The sequence below is a fragment of the Lepisosteus platostomus genome, chromosome 1, assembly GCF_059453375.1.
Source record: "Lepisosteus platostomus isolate fLepPlt1 chromosome 1, fLepPlt1.hap1, whole genome shotgun sequence".
In the NCBI taxonomy this organism is placed as follows: Eukaryota; Metazoa; Chordata; class Actinopteri; order Semionotiformes; family Lepisosteidae; genus Lepisosteus; species Lepisosteus platostomus.
The window spans coordinates 77,248,896-77,272,093 of record NC_142611.1 but is presented as its reverse complement, the minus strand read 5'-3'; the positions used below and the strand labels follow the sequence as shown (position 1 = coordinate 77,272,093).

At 55.3% G+C, this 23,198-nt stretch overlaps 13 non-coding genes across 13 annotated transcripts; 7 read left to right on the top strand and 6 right to left on the bottom strand.

The window, feature by feature from the left end:
- The first annotated feature begins 1,384 nt into the window (after positions 1-1,384).
- On the top strand, positions 1,385-1,548 carry LOC148678810 (U1 spliceosomal RNA). The gene has a single exon (XR_015940549.1). It is a non-coding gene; the product is annotated as a U1 spliceosomal RNA (small nuclear RNA).
- Positions 1,549-2,939: 1,391 nt separating this feature from the next.
- On the bottom strand, positions 2,940-3,058 carry LOC148678809 (5S ribosomal RNA). The gene has a single exon (XR_015940464.1). It is a non-coding gene; the product is annotated as a 5S ribosomal RNA (ribosomal RNA).
- Positions 3,059-4,892: 1,834 nt separating this feature from the next.
- Positions 4,893-5,056, top strand: LOC148678808 (U1 spliceosomal RNA). The gene has a single exon (XR_015940528.1). It is a non-coding gene; the product is annotated as a U1 spliceosomal RNA (small nuclear RNA).
- Positions 5,057-6,447: 1,391 nt separating this feature from the next.
- On the bottom strand, positions 6,448-6,566 carry LOC148678807 (5S ribosomal RNA). The gene has a single exon (XR_015940462.1). It is a non-coding gene; the product is annotated as a 5S ribosomal RNA (ribosomal RNA).
- A 1,834-nt stretch (positions 6,567-8,400) lies between these two features.
- Positions 8,401-8,564, top strand: LOC148678806 (U1 spliceosomal RNA). Its single transcript, XR_015940506.1, has one exon. It is a non-coding gene; the product is annotated as a U1 spliceosomal RNA (small nuclear RNA).
- Positions 8,565-9,955: 1,391 nt separating this feature from the next.
- LOC148678805 (5S ribosomal RNA) lies at positions 9,956-10,074 on the bottom strand. The gene has a single exon (XR_015940516.1). It is a non-coding gene; the product is annotated as a 5S ribosomal RNA (ribosomal RNA).
- A 1,834-nt stretch (positions 10,075-11,908) lies between these two features.
- Positions 11,909-12,072, top strand: LOC148678804 (U1 spliceosomal RNA). Its single transcript, XR_015940483.1, has one exon. It is a non-coding gene; the product is annotated as a U1 spliceosomal RNA (small nuclear RNA).
- A 1,391-nt stretch (positions 12,073-13,463) lies between these two features.
- LOC148678803 (5S ribosomal RNA) lies at positions 13,464-13,582 on the bottom strand. The gene has a single exon (XR_015940515.1). It is a non-coding gene; the product is annotated as a 5S ribosomal RNA (ribosomal RNA).
- A 1,834-nt stretch (positions 13,583-15,416) lies between these two features.
- On the top strand, positions 15,417-15,580 carry LOC148678802 (U1 spliceosomal RNA). The gene has a single exon (XR_015940469.1). It is a non-coding gene; the product is annotated as a U1 spliceosomal RNA (small nuclear RNA).
- A 1,391-nt stretch (positions 15,581-16,971) lies between these two features.
- LOC148678801 (5S ribosomal RNA) lies at positions 16,972-17,090 on the bottom strand. The gene has a single exon (XR_015940514.1). It is a non-coding gene; the product is annotated as a 5S ribosomal RNA (ribosomal RNA).
- Positions 17,091-18,924: 1,834 nt separating this feature from the next.
- LOC148678800 (U1 spliceosomal RNA) lies at positions 18,925-19,088 on the top strand. The gene has a single exon (XR_015940456.1). It is a non-coding gene; the product is annotated as a U1 spliceosomal RNA (small nuclear RNA).
- A 1,391-nt stretch (positions 19,089-20,479) lies between these two features.
- Positions 20,480-20,598, bottom strand: LOC148678799 (5S ribosomal RNA). The gene has a single exon (XR_015940512.1). It is a non-coding gene; the product is annotated as a 5S ribosomal RNA (ribosomal RNA).
- Positions 20,599-22,421: 1,823 nt separating this feature from the next.
- On the top strand, positions 22,422-22,585 carry LOC148678798 (U1 spliceosomal RNA). The gene has a single exon (XR_015940441.1). It is a non-coding gene; the product is annotated as a U1 spliceosomal RNA (small nuclear RNA).
- Positions 22,586-23,198: the final 613 nt, after the last annotated feature.

Genomic DNA, 23,198 nt, shown 5'->3' with positions numbered 1-23,198 from the left:
TGTGGGGGGGCGGGGGACCGCGTTCGCGCTCTGCCCCCGGTCTCTTGCGCGAGTACTAAATCTCACGGCGCCAGCCAGCGGCCAGGAGACGAGTACAATTTCGCGGGACAGGGGGGCCTCGTCATTGATCGTTACAGGTGAGACGGGGATTAGGAGGAGACCCCGACTGATGGGTGACACCGCCGTGACTCCTCGAGAGAGACGCCCTGGGATTTGGAACGGCCAAGGAGGGTCAGGACACCTCGGTTTGACGCCTCCCCCCGAAGGACGGCGCCTGTTTGTGCAGCAGAGTGTCGCCATCAGGAGGCTGGGGCATAAGAGGGCCACACAGCCCGCAGGGTGAGCGCTCCCTACTGGTCCCAGTCACACCTCTTGCAGGAGCAGCAGCAGCCTGAGCTTTCCCGGGGGGGAAGCTCCCATCCGGGTGCCGGCCAGGCTCACACCTGCTGGGCTGCTGGGGGTGAGCCCAGTCGAGAGTCGCAGGGCGAGAGCTAGTCACCGGGGAGAAACGATACAAGTGAAGGATTGCTCGGCCCTCGGCACTTGAAAAGACCGACAAATGACTCGTTCCCGCCGGAGCTGATTGTACCTGCATGTGTCGTGTCGTCTTCTTCCCCCGCCCCGCTGTGTTTGCTGTATTGTCTCTGAAGCCGGCCCCCCCGAGACGAGACGGGCTGTTCCTGTGCCCCAATTAACACTTTACAGGTGCCATTCCCCGGCATTGTGGCCATTGTCGGTGCTCACACGCGATAAGATAAGGCGGAGGAGAGCGGGGCATGCCCAGCGCCAGACATTCAAGGAGGGGGCAGTGCGAGGTGAGGTGAGGTGAGGTGAGGTGCGACACGCCGGAGCCCCGACGCTGCTAACGCGGAGCACTTGTTGGACTGGCATCGACAGGACGTGTGCGCTCGGAGCGAGCCTTCCCTGCGGCGGAGCGCGGGAACTTTCTCCCCCCCTCCCGCTGCAGGAGTTGTGTGCGCTGCAGCGGTGCCGAGAGAAAAGCACAGAAGGCAGCAGGCTCTGGAGAGCAGGTAAGAGACGGAGGCGAGCAGGCTCGTTTTTTTGGAAATTGCTGAAAAGGTTTGTTCGGTGTGTGGCAGGCGCACGTCGCGAGCTTGCGTGGCGATCTGCCGGCCTGGTGATATGTAAATGAGGCCGAATTGCATCCCGGGACATGCTGCGGATGCGAAATGGCGACTGCAGATGTGTAGGAAACGACGCGCTCGTTTTCTCGCTTTGCCCTCGCTTTTGAGTGTTAGTGTGGCGTGTGAGTGTGCGAAAGAGTGGGCCCAGCAGGAGGCGGTGGCGTGCGGGGCGAGGAGCTGGCCTAGGCTGCGAGTACTGTGCTGTGAGTGCGGCCCGCTTGCAGGGGCCTGTACAACTCATACTTACCTGGCAGGGGAGATACCTTGATCAAGAAGGAGGTTCACCCAGGGCGAGGCTCGGCCATTGCACTCCGGCTGTGCTGACCCCTGCGAATTCCCCAAATGTGGGAATCTCGACTGCATAATTTCTGGTAGTGGGGGACTGCGTTCGCGCTCTCCCCTGATGTGCTTGGTCCAAGAACAGATGCGGCAGTGCGGGCGGCTTTGCCGTCTGCTGGGGAGCTGTGCTGGGTGCCGATGAAGCGGCTCCAGCGATGGGGGTGACTACAGAACCGCCCTGGGCTTTTTCGCGAGCACCGCCTGACAACGTGGTCCTCCTTTTCATGCCCGCTACAGCCAGAACGCTATTTGTATAACCACAAAAAACAATCTTGTGCTTATACACGTTAAATGTTCACCTCGTGACAAGGTACTTCACTTGTGATCTTTCAGCTTGTCTGACCCTGGTGGTCTGGCTGACTTTTGCTTTCTCCCGCTCTCTGTCCGGGGACAGTAATCCTTTATTGTTTTTCTCACACTCCATCAGTTTGACTTTGTAGTTCAGTCTGTTGCCCGTGTGTGTGTGTGTACCAGTTTGTAGTGCAATGTAACCTGACTACCTTACGTCCTGCACTCATAATATAATATATATATAGAGAGAGAGAGAAATACTGTATATCTTAAGAACAAAATCCAACACCAAAAGCTCTTCATGAGTCATTATACCCCAGCATTGAAACCGAGTTCTTACCAGCATGCAACACATTGCTCATCCAACCAGAAGATCAAGGTGTGATGGTCAACTTGAAGTGCATGAAGTAGGAGTAAAAGCAGTACCCCGAAGCAGGACCACAATTCGAAAGGAGTGGATGCCACTATTTCTCTTATTTTCTTAGTTATAGGTCCATGGAAGCATTTCAAGCTCATTACACTACTCCTCCTGGACATGAATTCCCTTTTCAAAGCGAGTCTTTTTGCTGTAGTTTGCATGGTTTAGGATGCTGATCGAGGTTAGCCTTGATTTGGTCATGGGGGCCTCGGTACTGTATGCTAATGCTAAAGACAGTTCACCAGTTTTCTGATTGTTGGGTTCTGTATCAGTGCAGGAATGTCAAATAGTGAATGGCTGTACCTCTGTTGTATCCGTGCTCAATGAACGAAATCGGTTATAAATGAATGTATGTATATTTGTACGCAAAACGAGTTGTTTATTGACTGACCTTCAATTGCAGATTTAGAGGCAGCTTCGATATTCGTTTTACAGCCGTTTTTTTTTCATATGAATCACACGCATGCCATTCAAAGGGCCACTTTAGCGATGAGCAGATTGATCCATGTTTCTTGTGCATCTGAAGGGATGTGAGGGAGCTTCTCTTTCTGAACTGGCATGCCTTAAAAATGGACGACCGTCGCGATACCGTTTGCCAGTCAGTGTTGCTGAATGAAACAAAAGTGGGAAGATTGAAATGTTTGGTCTTTTCGTGAGCACCCCGGGAAATAAATGTCCATAGTCGAGGGTTTTTCCTCCCAAAGCCTACGGCACCAACGGCGACCCCTGCTGGCCGAGAGAGCAAAAGCTTACAGCACCTGGTATTCCCAGGCGGTCTCCCATCCAAGTACTAACCAGGCCCAACCCTGCTTAGCTTCCGAGATCAGACGAGATCGGGCGTGTTCAGGGTGGTGTGGCCGTAAGCGAAAGCAACGGCGCCTGACTCCCTACTTGAAGCTGTGTGTGGCGGGGGCTCCGTGCCCCCCGAGCGGGACTCAAGGATCGTTCGTGTGCAACTCTTTGGAAAGGAGCTGCTTTCCAAATCGCATTGCGTGCCTGGATGTTGGCCACTGTGCGACTGTGCGACTGTGCTCCCTTCAGTTGCCTGGCCCTGCTCTTGCCCCGCACTGGAGCAGGACAAATAAACTGCACGGAGGAGCAACAGGCAAGTCTTCACCAGACAAAAACCTCCAGTGCACAGCACACTGCAAACATTTCGGGGCTGTCGCGTGTTTATTTCAGCACATAAAGCGCGCGGCGCCTCCGCCCTCTTGTGGCCTTGCGGCGTCAGAGCAAGAGGCTCCTTCTCGCTGCCCTTCCGCTGTGTTGCAGGGCCCCGAGAGGGAACCCGGAGCGCGCACTTTGTGGGGGGGCGGGGGACCGCGTTCGCGCTCTGCCCCCGGTCTCTTGCGCGAGTACTAAATCTCACGGCGCCAGCCAGCGGCCAGGAGACGAGTACAATTTCGCGGGACAGGGGGGCCTCGTCATTGATCGTTACAGGTGAGACGGGGATTAGGAGGAGACCCCGACTGATGGGTGACACCGCCGTGACTCCTCGAGAGAGACGCCCTGGGATTTGGAACGGCCAAGGAGGGTCAGGACACCTCGGTTTGACGCCTCCCCCCGAAGGACGGCGCCTGTTTGTGCAGCAGAGTGTCGCCATCAGGAGGCTGGGGCATAAGAGGGCCACACAGCCCGCAGGGTGAGCGCTCCCTACTGGTCCCAGTCACACCTCTTGCAGGAGCAGCAGCAGCCTGAGCTTTCCCGGGGGGGAAGCTCCCATCCGGGTGCCGGCCAGGCTCACACCTGCTGGGCTGCTGGGGGTGAGCCCAGTCGAGAGTCGCAGGGCGAGAGCTAGTCACCGGGGAGAAACGATACAAGTGAAGGATTGCTCGGCCCTCGGCACTTGAAAAGACCGACAAATGACTCGTTCCCGCCGGAGCTGATTGTACCTGCATGTGTCGTGTCGTCTTCTTCCCCCGCCCCGCTGTGTTTGCTGTATTGTCTCTGAAGCCGGCCCCCCCGAGACGAGACGGGCTGTTCCTGTGCCCCAATTAACACTTTACAGGTGCCATTCCCCGGCATTGTGGCCATTGTCGGTGCTCACACGCGATAAGATAAGGCGGAGGAGAGCGGGGCATGCCCAGCGCCAGACATTCAAGGAGGGGGCAGTGCGAGGTGAGGTGAGGTGAGGTGAGGTGCGACACGCCGGAGCCCCGACGCTGCTAACGCGGAGCACTTGTTGGACTGGCATCGACAGGACGTGTGCGCTCGGAGCGAGCCTTCCCTGCGGCGGAGCGCGGGAACTTTCTCCCCCCCTCCCGCTGCAGGAGTTGTGTGCGCTGCAGCGGTGCCGAGAGAAAAGCACAGAAGGCAGCAGGCTCTGGAGAGCAGGTAAGAGACGGGGGCAGGCGAGCAGGCGAGCAGGCTCGTTTTTTTGGAAATTGCTGAAAAGGTTTGTTCGGTGTGTGGCAGGCGCACGTCGCGAGCTTGCGTGGCGATCTGCCGGCCTGGTGATATGTAAATGAGGCCGAATTGCATCCCGGGACATGCTGCGGATGCGAAATGGCGACTGCAGATGTGTAGGAAACGACGCGCTCGTTTTCTCGCTTTGCCCTCGCTTTTGAGTGTTAGTGTGGCGTGTGAGTGTGCGAAAGAGTGGGCCCAGCAGGAGGCGGTGGCGTGCGGGGCGAGGAGCTGGCCTAGGCTGCGAGTACTGTGCTGTGAGTGCGGCCCGCTTGCAGGGGCCTGTACAACTCATACTTACCTGGCAGGGGAGATACCTTGATCAAGAAGGAGGTTCACCCAGGGCGAGGCTCGGCCATTGCACTCCGGCTGTGCTGACCCCTGCGAATTCCCCAAATGTGGGAATCTCGACTGCATAATTTCTGGTAGTGGGGGACTGCGTTCGCGCTCTCCCCTGATGTGCTTGGTCCAAGAACAGATGCGGCAGTGCGGGCGGCTTTGCCGTCTGCTGGGGAGCTGTGCTGGGTGCCGATGAAGCGGCTCCAGCGATGGGGGTGACTACAGAACCGCCCTGGGCTTTTTCGCGAGCACCGCCTGACAACGTGGTCCTCCTTTTCATGCCCGCTACAGCCAGAACGCTATTTGTATAACCACAAAAAACAATCTTGTGCTTATACACGTTAAATGTTCACCTCGTGACAAGGTACTTCACTTGTGATCTTTCAGCTTGTCTGACCCTGGTGGTCTGGCTGACTTTTGCTTTCTCCCGCTCTCTGTCCGGGGACAGTAATCCTTTATTGTTTTTCTCACACTCCATCAGTTTGACTTTGTAGTTCAGTCTGTTGCCCGTGTGTGTGTGTGTACCAGTTTGTAGTGCAATGTAACCTGACTACCTTACGTCCTGCACTCATAATATAATATATATATAGAGAGAGAGAGAAATACTGTATATCTTAAGAACAAAATCCAACACCAAAAGCTCTTCATGAGTCATTATACCCCAGCATTGAAACCGAGTTCTTACCAGCATGCAACACATTGCTCATCCAACCAGAAGATCAAGGTGTGATGGTCAACTTGAAGTGCATGAAGTAGGAGTAAAAGCAGTACCCCGAAGCAGGACCACAATTCGAAAGGAGTGGATGCCACTATTTCTCTTATTTTCTTAGTTATAGGTCCATGGAAGCATTTCAAGCTCATTACACTACTCCTCCTGGACATGAATTCCCTTTTCAAAGCGAGTCTTTTTGCTGTAGTTTGCATGGTTTAGGATGCTGATCGAGGTTAGCCTTGATTTGGTCATGGGGGCCTCGGTACTGTATGCTAATGCTAAAGACAGTTCACCAGTTTTCTGATTGTTGGGTTCTGTATCAGTGCAGGAATGTCAAATAGTGAATGGCTGTACCTCTGTTGTATCCGTGCTCAATGAACGAAATCGGTTATAAATGAATGTATGTATATTTGTACGCAAAACGAGTTGTTTATTGACTGACCTTCAATTGCAGATTTAGAGGCAGCTTCGATATTCGTTTTACAGCCGTTTTTTTTTCATATGAATCACACGCATGCCATTCAAAGGGCCACTTTAGCGATGAGCAGATTGATCCATGTTTCTTGTGCATCTGAAGGGATGTGAGGGAGCTTCTCTTTCTGAACTGGCATGCCTTAAAAATGGACGACCGTCGCGATACCGTTTGCCAGTCAGTGTTGCTGAATGAAACAAAAGTGGGAAGATTGAAATGTTTGGTCTTTTCGTGAGCACCCCGGGAAATAAATGTCCATAGTCGAGGGTTTTTCCTCCCAAAGCCTACGGCACCAACGGCGACCCCTGCTGGCCGAGAGAGCAAAAGCTTACAGCACCTGGTATTCCCAGGCGGTCTCCCATCCAAGTACTAACCAGGCCCAACCCTGCTTAGCTTCCGAGATCAGACGAGATCGGGCGTGTTCAGGGTGGTGTGGCCGTAAGCGAAAGCAACGGCGCCTGACTCCCTACTTGAAGCTGTGTGTGGCGGGGGCTCCGTGCCCCCCGAGCGGGACTCAAGGATCGTTCGTGTGCAACTCTTTGGAAAGGAGCTGCTTTCCAAATCGCATTGCGTGCCTGGATGTTGGCCACTGTGCGACTGTGCGACTGTGCTCCCTTCAGTTGCCTGGCCCTGCTCTTGCCCCGCACTGGAGCAGGACAAATAAACTGCACGGAGGAGCAACAGGCAAGTCTTCACCAGACAAAAACCTCCAGTGCACAGCACACTGCAAACATTTCGGGGCTGTCGCGTGTTTATTTCAGCACATAAAGCGCGCGGCGCCTCCGCCCTCTTGTGGCCTTGCGGCGTCAGAGCAAGAGGCTCCTTCTCGCTGCCCTTCCGCTGTGTTGCAGGGCCCCGAGAGGGAACCCGGAGCGCGCACTTTGTGGGGGGGCGGGGGACCGCGTTCGCGCTCTGCCCCCGGTCTCTTGCGCGAGTACTAAATCTCACGGCGCCAGCCAGCGGCCAGGAGACGAGTACAATTTCGCGGGACAGGGGGGCCTCGTCATTGATCGTTACAGGTGAGACGGGGATTAGGAGGAGACCCCGACTGATGGGTGACACCGCCGTGACTCCTCGAGAGAGACGCCCTGGGATTTGGAACGGCCAAGGAGGGTCAGGACACCTCGGTTTGACGCCTCCCCCCGAAGGACGGCGCCTGTTTGTGCAGCAGAGTGTCGCCATCAGGAGGCTGGGGCATAAGAGGGCCACACAGCCCGCAGGGTGAGCGCTCCCTACTGGTCCCAGTCACACCTCTTGCAGGAGCAGCAGCAGCCTGAGCTTTCCCGGGGGGGAAGCTCCCATCCGGGTGCCGGCCAGGCTCACACCTGCTGGGCTGCTGGGGGTGAGCCCAGTCGAGAGTCGCAGGGCGAGAGCTAGTCACCGGGGAGAAACGATACAAGTGAAGGATTGCTCGGCCCTCGGCACTTGAAAAGACCGACAAATGACTCGTTCCCGCCGGAGCTGATTGTACCTGCATGTGTCGTGTCGTCTTCTTCCCCCGCCCCGCTGTGTTTGCTGTATTGTCTCTGAAGCCGGCCCCCCCGAGACGAGACGGGCTGTTCCTGTGCCCCAATTAACACTTTACAGGTGCCATTCCCCGGCATTGTGGCCATTGTCGGTGCTCACACGCGATAAGATAAGGCGGAGGAGAGCGGGGCATGCCCAGCGCCAGACATTCAAGGAGGGGGCAGTGCGAGGTGAGGTGAGGTGAGGTGAGGTGCGACACGCCGGAGCCCCGACGCTGCTAACGCGGAGCACTTGTTGGACTGGCATCGACAGGACGTGTGCGCTCGGAGCGAGCCTTCCCTGCGGCGGAGCGCGGGAACTTTCTCCCCCCCTCCCGCTGCAGGAGTTGTGTGCGCTGCAGCGGTGCCGAGAGAAAAGCACAGAAGGCAGCAGGCTCTGGAGAGCAGGTAAGAGACGGGGGCAGGCGAGCAGGCGAGCAGGCTCGTTTTTTTGGAAATTGCTGAAAAGGTTTGTTCGGTGTGTGGCAGGCGCACGTCGCGAGCTTGCGTGGCGATCTGCCGGCCTGGTGATATGTAAATGAGGCCGAATAACATCCCGGGACATGCTGCGGATGCGAAATGGCGACTGCAGATGTGTAGGAAACGACGCGCTCGTTTTCTCGCTTTGCCCTCGCTTTTGAGTGTTAGTGTGGCGTGTGAGTGTGCGAAAGAGTGGGCCCAGCAGGAGGCGGTGGCGTGCGGGGCGAGGAGCTGGCCTAGGCTGCGAGTACTGTGCTGTGAGTGCGGCCCGCTTGCAGGGGCCTGTACAACTCATACTTACCTGGCAGGGGAGATACCTTGATCAAGAAGGAGGTTCACCCAGGGCGAGGCTCGGCCATTGCACTCCGGCTGTGCTGACCCCTGCGAATTCCCCAAATGTGGGAATCTCGACTGCATAATTTCTGGTAGTGGGGGACTGCGTTCGCGCTCTCCCCTGATGTGCTTGGTCCAAGAACAGATGCGGCAGTGCGGGCGGCTTTGCCGTCTGCTGGGGAGCTGTGCTGGGTGCCGATGAAGCGGCTCCAGCGATGGGGGTGACTACAGAACCGCCCTGGGCTTTTTCGCGAGCACCGCCTGACAACGTGGTCCTCCTTTTCATGCCCGCTACAGCCAGAACGCTATTTGTATAACCACAAAAAACAATCTTGTGCTTATACACGTTAAATGTTCACCTCGTGACAAGGTACTTCACTTGTGATCTTTCAGCTTGTCTGACCCTGGTGGTCTGGCTGACTTTTGCTTTCTCCCGCTCTCTGTCCGGGGACAGTAATCCTTTATTGTTTTTCTCACACTCCATCAGTTTGACTTTGTAGTTCAGTCTGTTGCCCGTGTGTGTGTGTGTACCAGTTTGTAGTGCAATGTAACCTGACTACCTTACGTCCTGCACTCATAATATAATATATATATAGAGAGAGAGAGAAATACTGTATATCTTAAGAACAAAATCCAACACCAAAAGCTCTTCATGAGTCATTATACCCCAGCATTGAAACCGAGTTCTTACCAGCATGCAACACATTGCTCATCCAACCAGAAGATCAAGGTGTGATGGTCAACTTGAAGTGCATGAAGTAGGAGTAAAAGCAGTACCCCGAAGCAGGACCACAATTCGAAAGGAGTGGATGCCACTATTTCTCTTATTTTCTTAGTTATAGGTCCATGGAAGCATTTCAAGCTCATTACACTACTCCTCCTGGACATGAATTCCCTTTTCAAAGCGAGTCTTTTTGCTGTAGTTTGCATGGTTTAGGATGCTGATCGAGGTTAGCCTTGATTTGGTCATGGGGGCCTCGGTACTGTATGCTAATGCTAAAGACAGTTCACCAGTTTTCTGATTGTTGGGTTCTGTATCAGTGCAGGAATGTCAAATAGTGAATGGCTGTACCTCTGTTGTATCCGTGCTCAATGAACGAAATCGGTTATAAATGAATGTATGTATATTTGTACGCAAAACGAGTTGTTTATTGACTGACCTTCAATTGCAGATTTAGAGGCAGCTTCGATATTCGTTTTACAGCCGTTTTTTTTTCATATGAATCACACGCATGCCATTCAAAGGGCCACTTTAGCGATGAGCAGATTGATCCATGTTTCTTGTGCATCTGAAGGGATGTGAGGGAGCTTCTCTTTCTGAACTGGCATGCCTTAAAAATGGACGACCGTCGCGATACCGTTTGCCAGTCAGTGTTGCTGAATGAAACAAAAGTGGGAAGATTGAAATGTTTGGTCTTTTCGTGAGCACCCCGGGAAATAAATGTCCATAGTCGAGGGTTTTTCCTCCCAAAGCCTACGGCACCAACGGCGACCCCTGCTGGCCGAGAGAGCAAAAGCTTACAGCACCTGGTATTCCCAGGCGGTCTCCCATCCAAGTACTAACCAGGCCCGACCCTGCTTAGCTTCCGAGATCAGACGAGATCGGGCGTGTTCAGGGTGGTGTGGCCGTAAGCGAAAGCAACGGCGCCTGACTCGCTACTTGAAGCTGTGTGTGGCGGGGGCTCCGTGCCCCCCGAGCGGGACTCAAGGATCGTTCGTGTGCAACTCTTTGGAAAGGAGCTGCTTTCCAAATCGCATTGCGTGCCTGGATGTTGGCCACTGTGCGACTGTGCGACTGTGCTCCCTTCAGTTGCCTGGCCCTGCTCTTGCCCCGCACTGGAGCAGGACAAATAAACTGCACGGAGGAGCAACAGGCAAGTCTTCACCAGACAAAAACCTCCAGTGCACAGCACACTGCAAACATTTCGGGGCTGTCGCGTGTTTATTTCAGCACATAAAGCGCGCGGCGCCTCCGCCCTCTTGTGGCCTTGCGGCGTCAGAGCAAGAGGCTCCTTCTCGCTGCCCTTCCGCTGTGTTGCAGGGCCCCGCGAGGGAACCCGGAGCGCGCACTTTGTGGGGGGGCGGGGGACCGCGTTCGCGCTCTGCCCCCGGTCTCTTGCGCGAGTACTAAATCTCACGGCGCCAGCCAGCGGCCAGGAGACGAGTACAATTTCGCGGGACAGGGGGGCCTCGTCATTGATCGTTACAGGTGAGACGGGGATTAGGAGGAGACCCCGACTGATGGGTGACACCGCCGTGACTCCTCGAGAGAGACGCCCTGGGATTTGGAACGGCCAAGGAGGGTCAGGACCCCTCGGTTTGACGCCTCCCCCCGAAGGACGGCGCCTGTTTGTGCAGCAGAGTGTCGCCATCAGGAGGCTGGGGCATAAGAGGGCCACACAGCCCGCAGGGTGAGCGCTCCCTACTGGTCCCAGTCACACCTCTTGCAGGAGCAGCAGCAGCCTGAGCTTTCCCGGGGGGGAAGCTCCCATCCGGGTGCCGGCCAGGCTCACACCTGCTGGGCTGCTGGGGGTGAGCCCAGTCGAGAGTCGCAGGGCGAGAGCTAGTCACCGGGGAGAAACGATACAAGTGAAGGATTGCTCGGCCCTCGGCACTTGAAAAGACCGACAAATGACTCGTTCCCGCCGGAGCTGATTGTACCTGCATGTGTCGTGTCGTCTTCTTCCCCCGCCCCGCTGTGTTTGCTGTATTGTCTCTGAAGCCGGCCCCCCCGAGACGAGACGGGCTGTTCCTGTGCCCCAATTAACACTTTACAGGTGCCATTCCCCGGCATTGTGGCCATTGTCGGTGCTCACACGCGATAAGATAAGGCGGAGGAGAGCGGGGCATGCCCAGCGCCAGACATTCAAGGAGGGGGCAGTGCGAGGTGAGGTGAGGTGAGGTGAGGTGCGACACGCCGGAGCCCCGACGCTGCTAACGCGGAGCACTTGTTGGACTGGCATCGAAAGGACGTGTGCGCTCGGAGCGAGCCTTCCCTGCGGCGGAGCGCGGGAACTTTCTCCCCCCCTCCCGCTGCAGGAGTTGTGTGCGCTGCAGCGGTGCCGAGAGAAAAGCACAGAAGGCAGCAGGCTCTGGAGAGCAGGTAAGAGACGGGGGCAGGCGAGCAGGCGAGCAGGCTCGTTTTTTTGGAAATTGCTGAAAAGGTTTGTTCGGTGTGTGGCAGGCGCACGTCGCGAGCTTGCGTGGCGATCTGCCGGCCTGGTGATATGTAAATGAGGCCGAATTGCATCCCGGGACATGCTGCGGATGCGAAATGGCGACTGCAGATGTGTAGGAAACGACGCGCTCGTTTTCTCGCTTTGCCCTCGCTTTTGAGTGTTAGTGTGGCGTGTGAGTGTGCGAAAGAGTGGGCCCAGCAGGAGGCGGTGGCGTGCGGGGCGAGGAGCTGGCCTAGGCTGCGAGTACTGTGCTGTGAGTGCGGCCCGCTTGCAGGGGCCTGTACAACTCATACTTACCTGGCAGGGGAGATACCTTGATCAAGAAGGAGGTTCACCCAGGGCGAGGCTCGGCCATTGCACTCCGGCTGTGCTGACCCCTGCGAATTCCCCAAATGTGGGAATCTCGACTGCATAATTTCTGGTAGTGGGGGACTGCGTTCGCGCTCTCCCCTGATGTGCTTGGTCCAAGAACAGATGCAGCAGTGCGGGCGGCTTTGCCGTCTGCTGGGGAGCTGTGCTGGGTGCCGATGAAGCGGCTCCAGCGATGGGGGTGACTACAGAACCGCCCTGGGCTTTTTCGCGAGCACCGCCTGACAACGTGGTCCTCCTTTTCATGCCCGCTACAGCCAGAACGCTATTTGTATAACCACAAAAAACAATCTTGTGCTTATACACGTTAAATGTTCACCTCGTGACAAGGTACTTCACTTGTGATCTTTCAGCTTGTCTGACCCTGGTGGTCTGGCTGACTTTTGCTTTCTCCCGCTCTCTGTCCGGGGACAGTAATCCTTTATTGTTTTTCTCACACTCCATCAGTTTGACTTTGTAGTTCAGTCTGTTGCCCGTGTGTGTGTGTGTACCAGTTTGTAGTGCAATGTAACCTGACTACCTTACGTCCTGCACTCATAATATAATATATATATAGAGAGAGAGAGAAATACTGTATATCTTAAGAACAAAATCCAACACCAAAAGCTCTTCATGAGTCATTATACCCCAGCATTGAAACCGAGTTCTTACCAGCATGCAACACATTGCTCATCCAACCAGAAGATCAAGGTGTGATGGTCAACTTGAAGTGCATGAAGTAGGAGTAAAAGCAGTACCCCGAAGCAGGACCACAATTCGAAAGGAGTGGATGCCACTATTTCTCTTATTTTCTTAGTTATAGGTCCATGGAAGCATTTCAAGCTCATTACACTACTCCTCCTGGACATGAATTCCCTTTTCAAAGCGAGTCTTTTTGCTGTAGTTTGCATGGTTTAGGATGCTGATCGAGGTTAGCCTTGATTTGGTCATGGGGGCCTCGGTACTGTATGCTAATGCTAAAGACAGTTCACCAGTTTTCTGATTGTTGGGTTCTGTATCAGTGCAGGAATGTCAAATAGTGAATGGCTGTACCTCTGTTGTATCCGTGCTCAATGAACGAAATCGGTTATAAATGAATGTATGTATATTTGTACGCAAAACGAGTTGTTTATTGACTGACCTTCAATTGCAGATTTAGAGGCAGCTTCGATATTCGTTTTACAGCCGTTTTTTTTTCATATGAATCACACGCATGCCATTCAAAGGGCCACTTTAGCGATGAGCAGATTGATCCATGTTTCTTGTGCATCTGAAGGGATGTGAGGGAGCTTCTCTTTCTGAACTGGCATGCCTTAAAAATGGACGACCGTCGCGATACCGTTTGCCAGTCAGTGTTGCTGAATGAAACAAAAGTGGGAAGATTGAAATGTTTGGTCTTTTCGTGAGCACCCCGGGAAATAAATGTCCATAGTCGAGGGTTTTTCCTCCCAAAGCCTACGGCACCAACGGCGACCCCTGCTGGCCGAGAGAGCAAAAGCTTACAGCACCTGGTATTCCCAGGCGGTCTCCCATCCAAGTACTAACCAGGCCCGACCCTGCTTAGCTTCCGAGATCAGACGAGATCGGGCGTGTTCAGGGTGGTGTGGCCGTAAGCGAAAGCAACGGCGCCTGACTCGCTACTTGAAGCTGTGTGTGGCGGGGGCTCCGTGCCCCCCGAGCGGGACTCAAGGATCGTTCGTGTGCAACTCTTTGGAAAGGAGCTGCTTTCCAAATCGCATTGCGTGCCTGGATGTTGGCCACTGTGCGACTGTGCGACTGTGCTCCCTTCAGTTGCCTGGCCCTGCTCTTGCCCCGCACTGGAGCAGGACAAATAAACTGCACGGAGGAGCAACAGGCAAGTCTTCACCAGACAAAAACCTCCAGTGCACAGCACACTGCAAACATTTCGGGGCTGTCGCGTGTTTATTTCAGCACATAAAGCGCGCGGCGCCTCCGCCCTCTTGTGGCCTTGCGGCGTCAGAGCAAGAGGCTCCTTCTCGCTGCCCTTCCGCTGTGTTGCAGGGCCCCGAGAGGGAACCCGGAGCGCGCACTTTGTGGGGGGGCGGGGGACCGCGTTCGCGCTCTGCCCCCGGTCTCTTGCGCGAGTACTAAATCTCACGGCGCCAGCCAGCGGCCAGGAGACGAGTACAATTTCGCGGGACAGGGGGGCCTCGTCATTGATCGTTACAGGTGAGACGGGGATTAGGAGGAGACCCCGACTGATGGGTGACACCGCCGTGACTCCTCGAGAGAGACGCCCTGGGATTTGGAACGGCCAAGGAGGGTCAGGACACCTCGGTTTGACGCCTCCCCCCGAAGGACGGCGCCTGTTTGTGCAGCAGAGTGTCGCCATCAGGAGGCTGGGGCATAAGAGGGCCACACAGCCCGCAGGGTGAGCGCTCCCTACTGGTCCCAGTCACACCTCTTGCAGGAGCAGCAGCAGCCTGAGCTTTCCCGGGGGGGAAGCTCCCATCCGGGTGCCGGCCAGGCTCACACCTGCTGGGCTGCTGGGGGTGAGCCCAGTCGAGAGTCGCAGGGCGAGAGCTAGTCACCGGGGAGAAACGATACAAGTGAAGGATTGCTCGGCCCTCGGCACTTGAAAAGACCGACAAATGACTCGTTCCCGCCGGAGCTGATTGTACCTGCATGTGTCGTGTCGTCTTCTTCCCCCGCCCCGCTGTGTTTGCTGTATTGTCTCTGAAGCCGGCCCCCCCGAGACGAGACGGGCTGTTCCTGTGCCCCAATTAACACTTTACAGGTGCCATTCCCCGGCATTGTGGCCATTGTCGGTGCTCACACGCGATAAGATAAGGCGGAGGAGAGCGGGGCATGCCCAGCGCCAGACATTCAAGGAGGGGGCAGTGCGAGGTGAGGTGAGGTGAGGTGAGGTGCGACACGCCGGAGCCCCGACGCTGCTAACGCGGAGCACTTGTTGGACTGGCATCGACAGGACGTGTGCGCTCGGAGCGAGCCTTCCCTGCGGCGGAGCGCGGGAACTTTCTCCCCCCCTCCCGCTGCAGGAGTTGTGTGCGCTGCAGCGGTGCCGAGAGAAAAGCACAGAAGGCAGCAGGCTCTGGAGAGCAGGTAAGAGACGGGGGCAGGCGAGCAGGCGAGCAGGCTCGTTTTTTTGGAAATTGCTGAAAAGGTTTGTTCGGTGTGTGGCAGGCGCACGTCGCGAGCTTGCGTGGCGATCTGCCGGCCTGGTGATATGTAAATGAGGCCGAATAACATCCCGGGACATGCTGCGGATGCGAAATGGCGACTGCAGATGTGTAGGAAACGACGCGCTCGTTTTCTCGCTTTGCCCTCGCTTTTGAGTGTTAGTGTGGCGTGTGAGTGTGCGAAAGAGTGGGCCCAGCAGGAGGCGGTGGCGTGCGGGGCGAGGAGCTGGCCTAGGCTGCGAGTACTGTGCTGTGAGTGCGGCCCGCTTGCAGGGGCCTGTACAACTCATACTTACCTGGCAGGGGAGATACCTTGATCAAGAAGGAGGTTCACCCAGGGCGAGGCTCGGCCATTGCACTCCGGCTGTGCTGACCCCTGCGAATTCCCCAAATGTGGGAATCTCGACTGCATAATTTCTGGTAGTGGGGGACTGCGTTCGCGCTCTCCCCTGATGTGCTTGGTCCAAGAACAGATGCGGCAGTGCGGGCGGCTTTGCCGTCTGCTGGGGAGCTGTGCTGGGTGCCGATGAAGCGGCTCCAGCGATGGGGGTGACTACAGAACCGCCCTGGGCTTTTTCGCGAGCACCGCCTGACAACGTGGTCCTCCTTTTCATGCCCGCTACAGCCAGAACGCTATTTGTATAACCACAAAAAACAATCTTGTGCTTATACACGTTAAATGTTCACCTCGTGACAAGGTACTTCACTTGTGATCTTTCAGCTTGTCTGACCCTGGTGGTCTGGCTGACTTTTGCTTTCTCCCGCTCTCTGTCCGGGGACAGTAATCCTTTATTGTTTTTCTCACACTCCATCAGTTTGACTTTGTAGTTCAGTCTGTTGCCCGTGTGTGTGTGTGTACCAGTTTGTAGTGCAATGTAACCTGACTACCTTACGTCCTGCACTCATAATATAATATATATATAGAGAGAGAGAGAAATACTGTATATCTTAAGAACAAAATCCAACACCAAAAGCTCTTCATGAGTCATTATACCCCAGCATTGAAACCGAGTTCTTACCAGCATGCAACACATTGCTCATCCAACCAGAAGATCAAGGTGTGATGGTCAACTTGAAGTGCATGAAGTAGGAGTAAAAGCAGTACCCCGAAGCAGGACCACAATTCGAAAGGAGTGGATGCCACTATTTCTCTTATTTTCTTAGTTATAGGTCCATGGAAGCATTTCAAGCTCATTACACTACTCCTCCTGGACATGAATTCCCTTTTCAAAGCGAGTCTTTTTGCTGTAGTTTGCATGGTTTAGGATGCTGATCGAGGTTAGCCTTGATTTGGTCATGGGGGCCTCGGTACTGTATGCTAATGCTAAAGACAGTTCACCAGTTTTCTGATTGTTGGGTTCTGTATCAGTGCAGGAATGTCAAATAGTGAATGGCTGTACCTCTGTTGTATCCGTGCTCAATGAACGAAATCGGTTATAAATGAATGTATGTATATTTGTACGCAAAACGAGTTGTTTATTGACTGACCTTCAATTGCAGATTTAGAGGCAGCTTCGATATTCGTTTTACAGCCGTTTTTTTTTCATATGAATCACACGCATGCCATTCAAAGGGCCACTTTAGCGATGAGCAGATTGATCCATGTTTCTTGTGCATCTGAAGGGATGTGAGGGAGCTTCTCTTTCTGAACTGGCATGCCTTAAAAATGGACGACCGTCGCGATACCGTTTGCCAGTCAGTGTTGCTGAATGAAACAAAAGTGGGAAGATTGAAATGTTTGGTCTTTTCGTGAGCACCCCGGGAAATAAATGTCCATAGTCGAGGGTTTTTCCTCCCAAAGCCTACGGCACCAACGGCGACCCCTGCTGGCCGAGAGAGCAAAAGCTTACAGCACCTGGTATTCCCAGGCGGTCTCCCATCCAAGTACTAACCAGGCCCGACCCTGCTTAGCTTCCGAGATCAGACGAGATCGGGCGTGTTCAGGGTGGTGTGGCCGTAAGCGAAAGCAACGGCGCCTGACTCGCTACTTGAAGCTGTGTGTGGCGGGGGCTCCGTGCCCCCCGAGCGGGACTCAAGGATCGTTCGTGTGCAACTCTTTGGAAAGGAGCTGCTTTCCAAATCGCATTGCGTGCCTGGATGTTGGCCACTGTGCGACTGTGCGACTGTGCTCCCTTCAGTTGCCTGGCCCTGCTCTTGCCCCGCACTGGAGCAGGACAAATAAACTGCACGGAGGAGCAACAGGCAAGTCTTCACCAGACAAAAACCTCCAGTGCACAGCACACTGCAAACATTTCGGGGCTGTCGCGTGTTTATTTCAGCACATAAAGCGCGCGGCGCCTCCGCCCTCTTGTGGCCTTGCGGCGTCAGAGCAAGAGGCTCCTTCTCGCTGCCCTTCCGCTGTGTTGCAGGGCCCCGAGAGGGAACCCGGAGCGCGCACTTTGTGGGGGGGCGGGGGACCGCGTTCGCGCTCTGCCCCCGGTCTCTTGCGCGAGTACTAAATCTCACGGCGCCAGCCAGCGGCCAGGAGACGAGTACAATTTCGCGGGACAGGGGGGCCTCGTCATTGATCGTTACAGGTGAGACGGGGATTAGGAGGAGACCCCGACTGATGGGTGACACCGCCGTGACTCCTCGAGAGAGACGCCCTGGGATTTGGAACGGCCAAGGAGGGTCAGGACACCTCGGTTTGACGCCTCCCCCCGAAGGACGGCGCCTGTTTGTGCAGCAGAGTGTCGCCATCAGGAGGCTGGGGCATAAGAGGGCCACACAGCCCGCAGGGTGAGCGCTCCCTACTGGTCCCAGTCACACCTCTTGCAGGAGCAGCAGCAGCCTGAGCTTTCCCGGGGGGGAAGCTCCCATCCGGGTGCCGGCCAGGCTCACACCTGCTGGGCTGCTGGGGGTGAGCCCAGTCGAGAGTCGCAGGGCGAGAGCTAGTCACCGGGGAGAAACGATACAAGTGAAGGATTGCTCGGCCCTCGGCACTTGAAAAGACCGACAAATGACTCGTTCCCGCCGGAGCTGATTGTACCTGCATGTGTCGTGTCGTCTTCTTCCCCCGCCCCGCTGTGTTTGCTGTATTGTCTCTGAAGCCGGCCCCCCCGAGACGAGACGGGCTGTTCCTGTGCCCCAATTAACACTTTACAGGTGCCATTCCCCGGCATTGTGGCCATTGTCGGTGCTCACACGCGATAAGATAAGGCGGAGGAGAGCGGGGCATGCCCAGCGCCAGACATTCAAGGAGGGGGCAGTGCGAGGTGAGGTGAGGTGAGGTGAGGTGCGACACGCCGGAGCCCCGACGCTGCTAACGCGGAGCACTTGTTGGACTGGCATCGACAGGACGTGTGCGCTCGGAGCGAGCCTTCCCTGCGGCGGAGCGCGGGAACTTTCTCCCCCCCTCCCGCTGCAGGAGTTGTGTGCGCTGCAGCGGTGCCGAGAGAAAAGCACAGAAGGCAGCAGGCTCTGGAGAGCAGGTAAGAGACGGGGGCAGGCGAGCAGGCGAGCAGGCTCGTTTTTTTGGAAATTGCTGAAAAGGTTTGTTCGGTGTGTGGCAGGCGCACGTCGCGAGCTTGCGTGGCGATCTGCCGGCCTGGTGATATGTAAATGAGGCCGAATTGCATCCCGGGACATGCTGCGGATGCGAAATGGCGACTGCAGATGTGTAGGAAACGACGCGCTCGTTTTCTCGCTTTGCCCTCGCTTTTGAGTGTTAGTGTGGCGTGTGAGTGTGCGAAAGAGTGGGCCCAGCAGGAGGCGGTGGCGTGCGGGGCGAGGAGCTGGCCTAGGCTGCGAGTACTGTGCTGTGAGTGCGGCCCGCTTGCAGGGGCCTGTACAACTCATACTTACCTGGCAGGGGAGATACCTTGATCAAGAAGGAGGTTCACCCAGGGCGAGGCTCGGCCATTGCACTCCGGCTGTGCTGACCCCTGCGAATTCCCCAAATGTGGGAATCTCGACTGCATAATTTCTGGTAGTGGGGGACTGCGTTCGCGCTCTCCCCTGATGTGCTTGGTCCAAGAACAGATGCAGCAGTGCGGGCGGCTTTGCCGTCTGCTGGGGAGCTGTGCTGGGTGCCGATGAAGCGGCTCCAGCGATGGGGGTGACTACAGAACCGCCCTGGGCTTTTTCGCGAGCACCGCCTGACAACGTGGTCCTCCTTTTCATGCCCGCTACAGCCAGAACGCTATTTGTATAACCACAAAAAACAATCTTGTGCTTATACACGTTAAATGTTCACCTCGTGACAAGGTACTTCACTTGTGATCTTTCAGCTTGTCTGACCCTGGTGGTCTGGCTGACTTTTGCTTTCTCCCGCTCTCTGTCCGGGGACAGTAATCCTTTATTGTTTTTCTCACACTCCATCAGTTTGACTTTGTAGTTCAGTCTGTTGCCCGTGTGTGTGTGTGTACCAGTTTGTAGTGCAATGTAACCTGACTACCTTACGTCCTGCACTCATAATATAATATATATATAGAGAGAGAGAGAAATACTGTATATCTTAAGAACAAAATCCAACACCAAAAGCTCTTCATGAGTCATTATACCCCAGCATTGAAACCGAGTTCTTACCAGCATGCAACACATTGCTCATCCAACCAGAAGATCAAGGTGTGATGGTCAACTTGAAGTGCATGAAGTAGGAGTAAAAGCAGTACCCCGAAGCAGGACCACAATTCGAAAGGAGTGGATGCCACTATTTCTCTTATTTTCTTAGTTATAGGTCCATGGAAGCATTTCAAGCTCATTACACTACTCCTCCTGGACATGAATTCCCTTTTCAAAGCGAGTCTTTTTGCTGTAGTTTGCATGGTTTAGGATGCTGATCGAGGTTAGCCTTGATTTGGTCATGGGGGCCTCGGTACTGTATGCTAATGCTAAAGACAGTTCACCAGTTTTCTGATTGTTGGGTTCTGTATCAGTGCAGGAATGTCAAATAGTGAATGGCTGTACCTCTGTTGTATCCGTGCTCAATGAACGAAATCGGTTATAAATGAATGTATGTATATTTGTACGCAAAACGAGTTGTTTATTGACTGACCTTCAATTGCAGATTTAGAGGCAGCTTCGATATTCGTTTTACAGCCGTTTTTTTTTCATATGAATCACACGCATGCCATTCAAAGGGCCACTTTAGCGATGAGCAGATTGATCCATGTTTCTTGTGCATCTGAAGGGATGTGAGGGAGCTTCTCTTTCTGAACTGGCATGCCTTAAAAATGGACGACCGTCGCGATACCGTTTGCCAGTCAGTGTTGCTGAATGAAACAAAAGTGGGAAGATTGAAATGTTTGGTCTTTTCGTGAGCACCCCGGGAAATAAATGTCCATAGTCGAGGGTTTTTCCTCCCAAAGCCTACGGCACCAACGGCGACCCCTGCTGGCCGAGAGAGCAAAAGCTTACAGCACCTGGTATTCCCAGGCGGTCTCCCATCCAAGTACTAACCAGGCCCGACCCTGCTTAGCTTCCGAGATCAGACGAGATCGGGCGTGTTCAGGGTGGTGTGGCCGTAAGCGAAAGCAACGGCGCCTGACTCGCTACTTGAAGCTGTGTGTGGCGGGGGCTCCGTGCCCCCCGAGCGGGACTCAAGGATCGTTCGTGTGCAACTCTTTGGAAAGGAGCTGCTTTCCAAATCGCATTGCGTGCCTGGATGTTGGCCACTGTGCGACTGTGCGACTGTGCTCCCTTCAGTTGCCTGGCCCTGCTCTTGCCCCGCACTGGAGCAGGACAAATAAACTGCACGGAGGAGCAACAGGCAAGTCTTCACCAGACAAAAACCTCCAGTGCACAGCACACTGCAAACATTTCGGGGCTGTCGCGTGTTTATTTCAGCACATAAAGCGCGCGGCGCCTCCGCCCTCTTGTGGCCTTGCGGCGTCAGAGCAAGAGGCTCCTTCTCGCTGCCCTTCCGCTGTGTTGCAGGGCCCCGAGAGGGAACCCGGAGCGCGCACTTTGTGGGGGGGCGGGGGACCGCGTTCGCGCTCTGCCCCCGGTCTCTTGCGCGAGTACTAAATCTCACGGCGCCAGCCAGCGGCCAGGAGACGAGTACAATTTCGCGGGACAGGGGGGCCTCGTCATTGATCGTTACAGGTGAGACGGGGATTAGGAGGAGACCCCGACTGATGGGTGACACCGCCGTGACTCCTCGAGAGAGACGCCCTGGGATTTGGAACGGCCAAGGAGGGTCAGGACACCTCGGTTTGACGCCTCCCCCCGAAGGACGGCGCCTGTTTGTGCAGCAGAGTGTCGCCATCAGGAGGCTGGGGCATAAGAGGGCCACACAGCCCGCAGGGTGAGCGCTCCCTACTGGTCCCAGTCACACCTCTTGCAGGAGCAGCAGCAGCCTGAGCTTTCCCGGGGGGGAAGCTCCCATCCGGGTGCCGGCCAGGCTCACACCTGCTGGGCTGCTGGGGGTGAGCCCAGTCGAGAGTCGCAGGGCGAGAGCTAGTCACCGGGGAGAAACGATACAAGTGAAGGATTGCTCGGCCCTCGGCACTTGAAAAGACCGACAAATGACTCGTTCCCGCCGGAGCTGATTGTACCTGCATGTGTCGTGTCGTCTTCTTCCCCCGCCCCGCTGTGTTTGCTGTATTGTCTCTGAAGCCGGCCCCCCCGAGACGAGACGGGCTGTTCCTGTGCCCCAATTAACACTTTACAGGTGCCATTCCCCGGCATTGTGGCCATTGTCGGTGCTCACACGCGATAAGATAAGGCGGAGGAGAGCGGGGCATGCCCAGCGCCAGACATTCAAGGAGGGGGCAGTGCGAGGTGAGGTGAGGTGAGGTGAGGTGCGACACGCCGGAGCCCCGACGCTGCTAACGCGGAGCACTTGTTGGACTGGCATCGACAGGACGTGTGCGCTCGGAGCGAGCCTTCCCTGCGGCGGAGCGCGGGAACTTTCTCCCCCCCTCCCGCTGCAGGAGTTGTGTGCGCTGCAGCGGTGCCGAGAGAAAAGCACAGAAGGCAGCAGGCTCTGGAGAGCAGGTAAGAGACGGAGGCGAGCAGGCTCGTTTTTTTTGGAAATTGCTGAAAAGGTTTGTTCGGTGTGTGGCAGGCGCACGTCGCGAGCTTGCGTGGCGATCTGCCGGCCTGGTGATATGTAAATGAGGCCGAATTGCATCCCGGGACATGCTGCGGATGCGAAATGGCGACTGCAGATGTGTAGGAAACGACGCGCTCGTTTTCTCGCTTTGCCCTCGCTTTTGAGTGTTAGTGTGGCGTGTGAGTGTGCGAAAGAGTGGGCCCAGCAGGAGGCGGTGGCGTGCGGGGCGAGGAGCTGGCCTAGGCTGCGAGTACTGTGCTGTGAGTGCGGCCCGCTTGCAGGGGCCTGTACAACTCATACTTACCTGGCAGGGGAGATACCTTGATCAAGAAGGAGGTTCACCCAGGGCGAGGCTCGGCCATTGCACTCCGGCTGTGCTGACCCCTGCGAATTCCCCAAATGTGGGAATCTCGACTGCATAATTTCTGGTAGTGGGGGACTGCGTTCGCGCTCTCCCCTGATGTGCTTGGTCCAAGAACAGATGCGGCAGTGCGGGCGGCTTTGCCGTCTGCTGGGGAGCTGTGCTGGGTGCCGATGAAGCGGCTCCAGCGATGGGGGTGACTACAGAACCGCCCTGGGCTTTTTCGCGAGCACCGCCTGACAACGTGGTCCTCCTTTTCATGCCCGCTACAGCCAGAACGCTATTTGTATAACCACAAAAAACAATCTTGTGCTTATACACGTTAAATGTTCACCTCGTGACAAGGTACTTCACTTGTGATCTTTCAGCTTGTCTGACCCTGGTGGTCTGGCTGACTTTTGCTTTCTCCCGCTCTCTGTCCGGGGACAGTAATCCTTTATTGTTTTTCTCACACTCCATCAGTTTGACTTTGTAGTTCAGTCTGTTGCCCGTGTGTGTGTGTGTACCAGTTTGTAGTGCAATGTAACCTGACTACCTTACGTCCTGCACTCATAATATAATATATATATAGAGAGAGAGAGAAATACTGTATATCTTAAGAACAAAATCCAACACCAAAAGCTCTTCATGAGTCATTATACCCCAGCATTGAAACCGAGTTCTTACCAGCATGCAACACATTGCTCATCCAACCAGAAGATCAAGGTGTGAT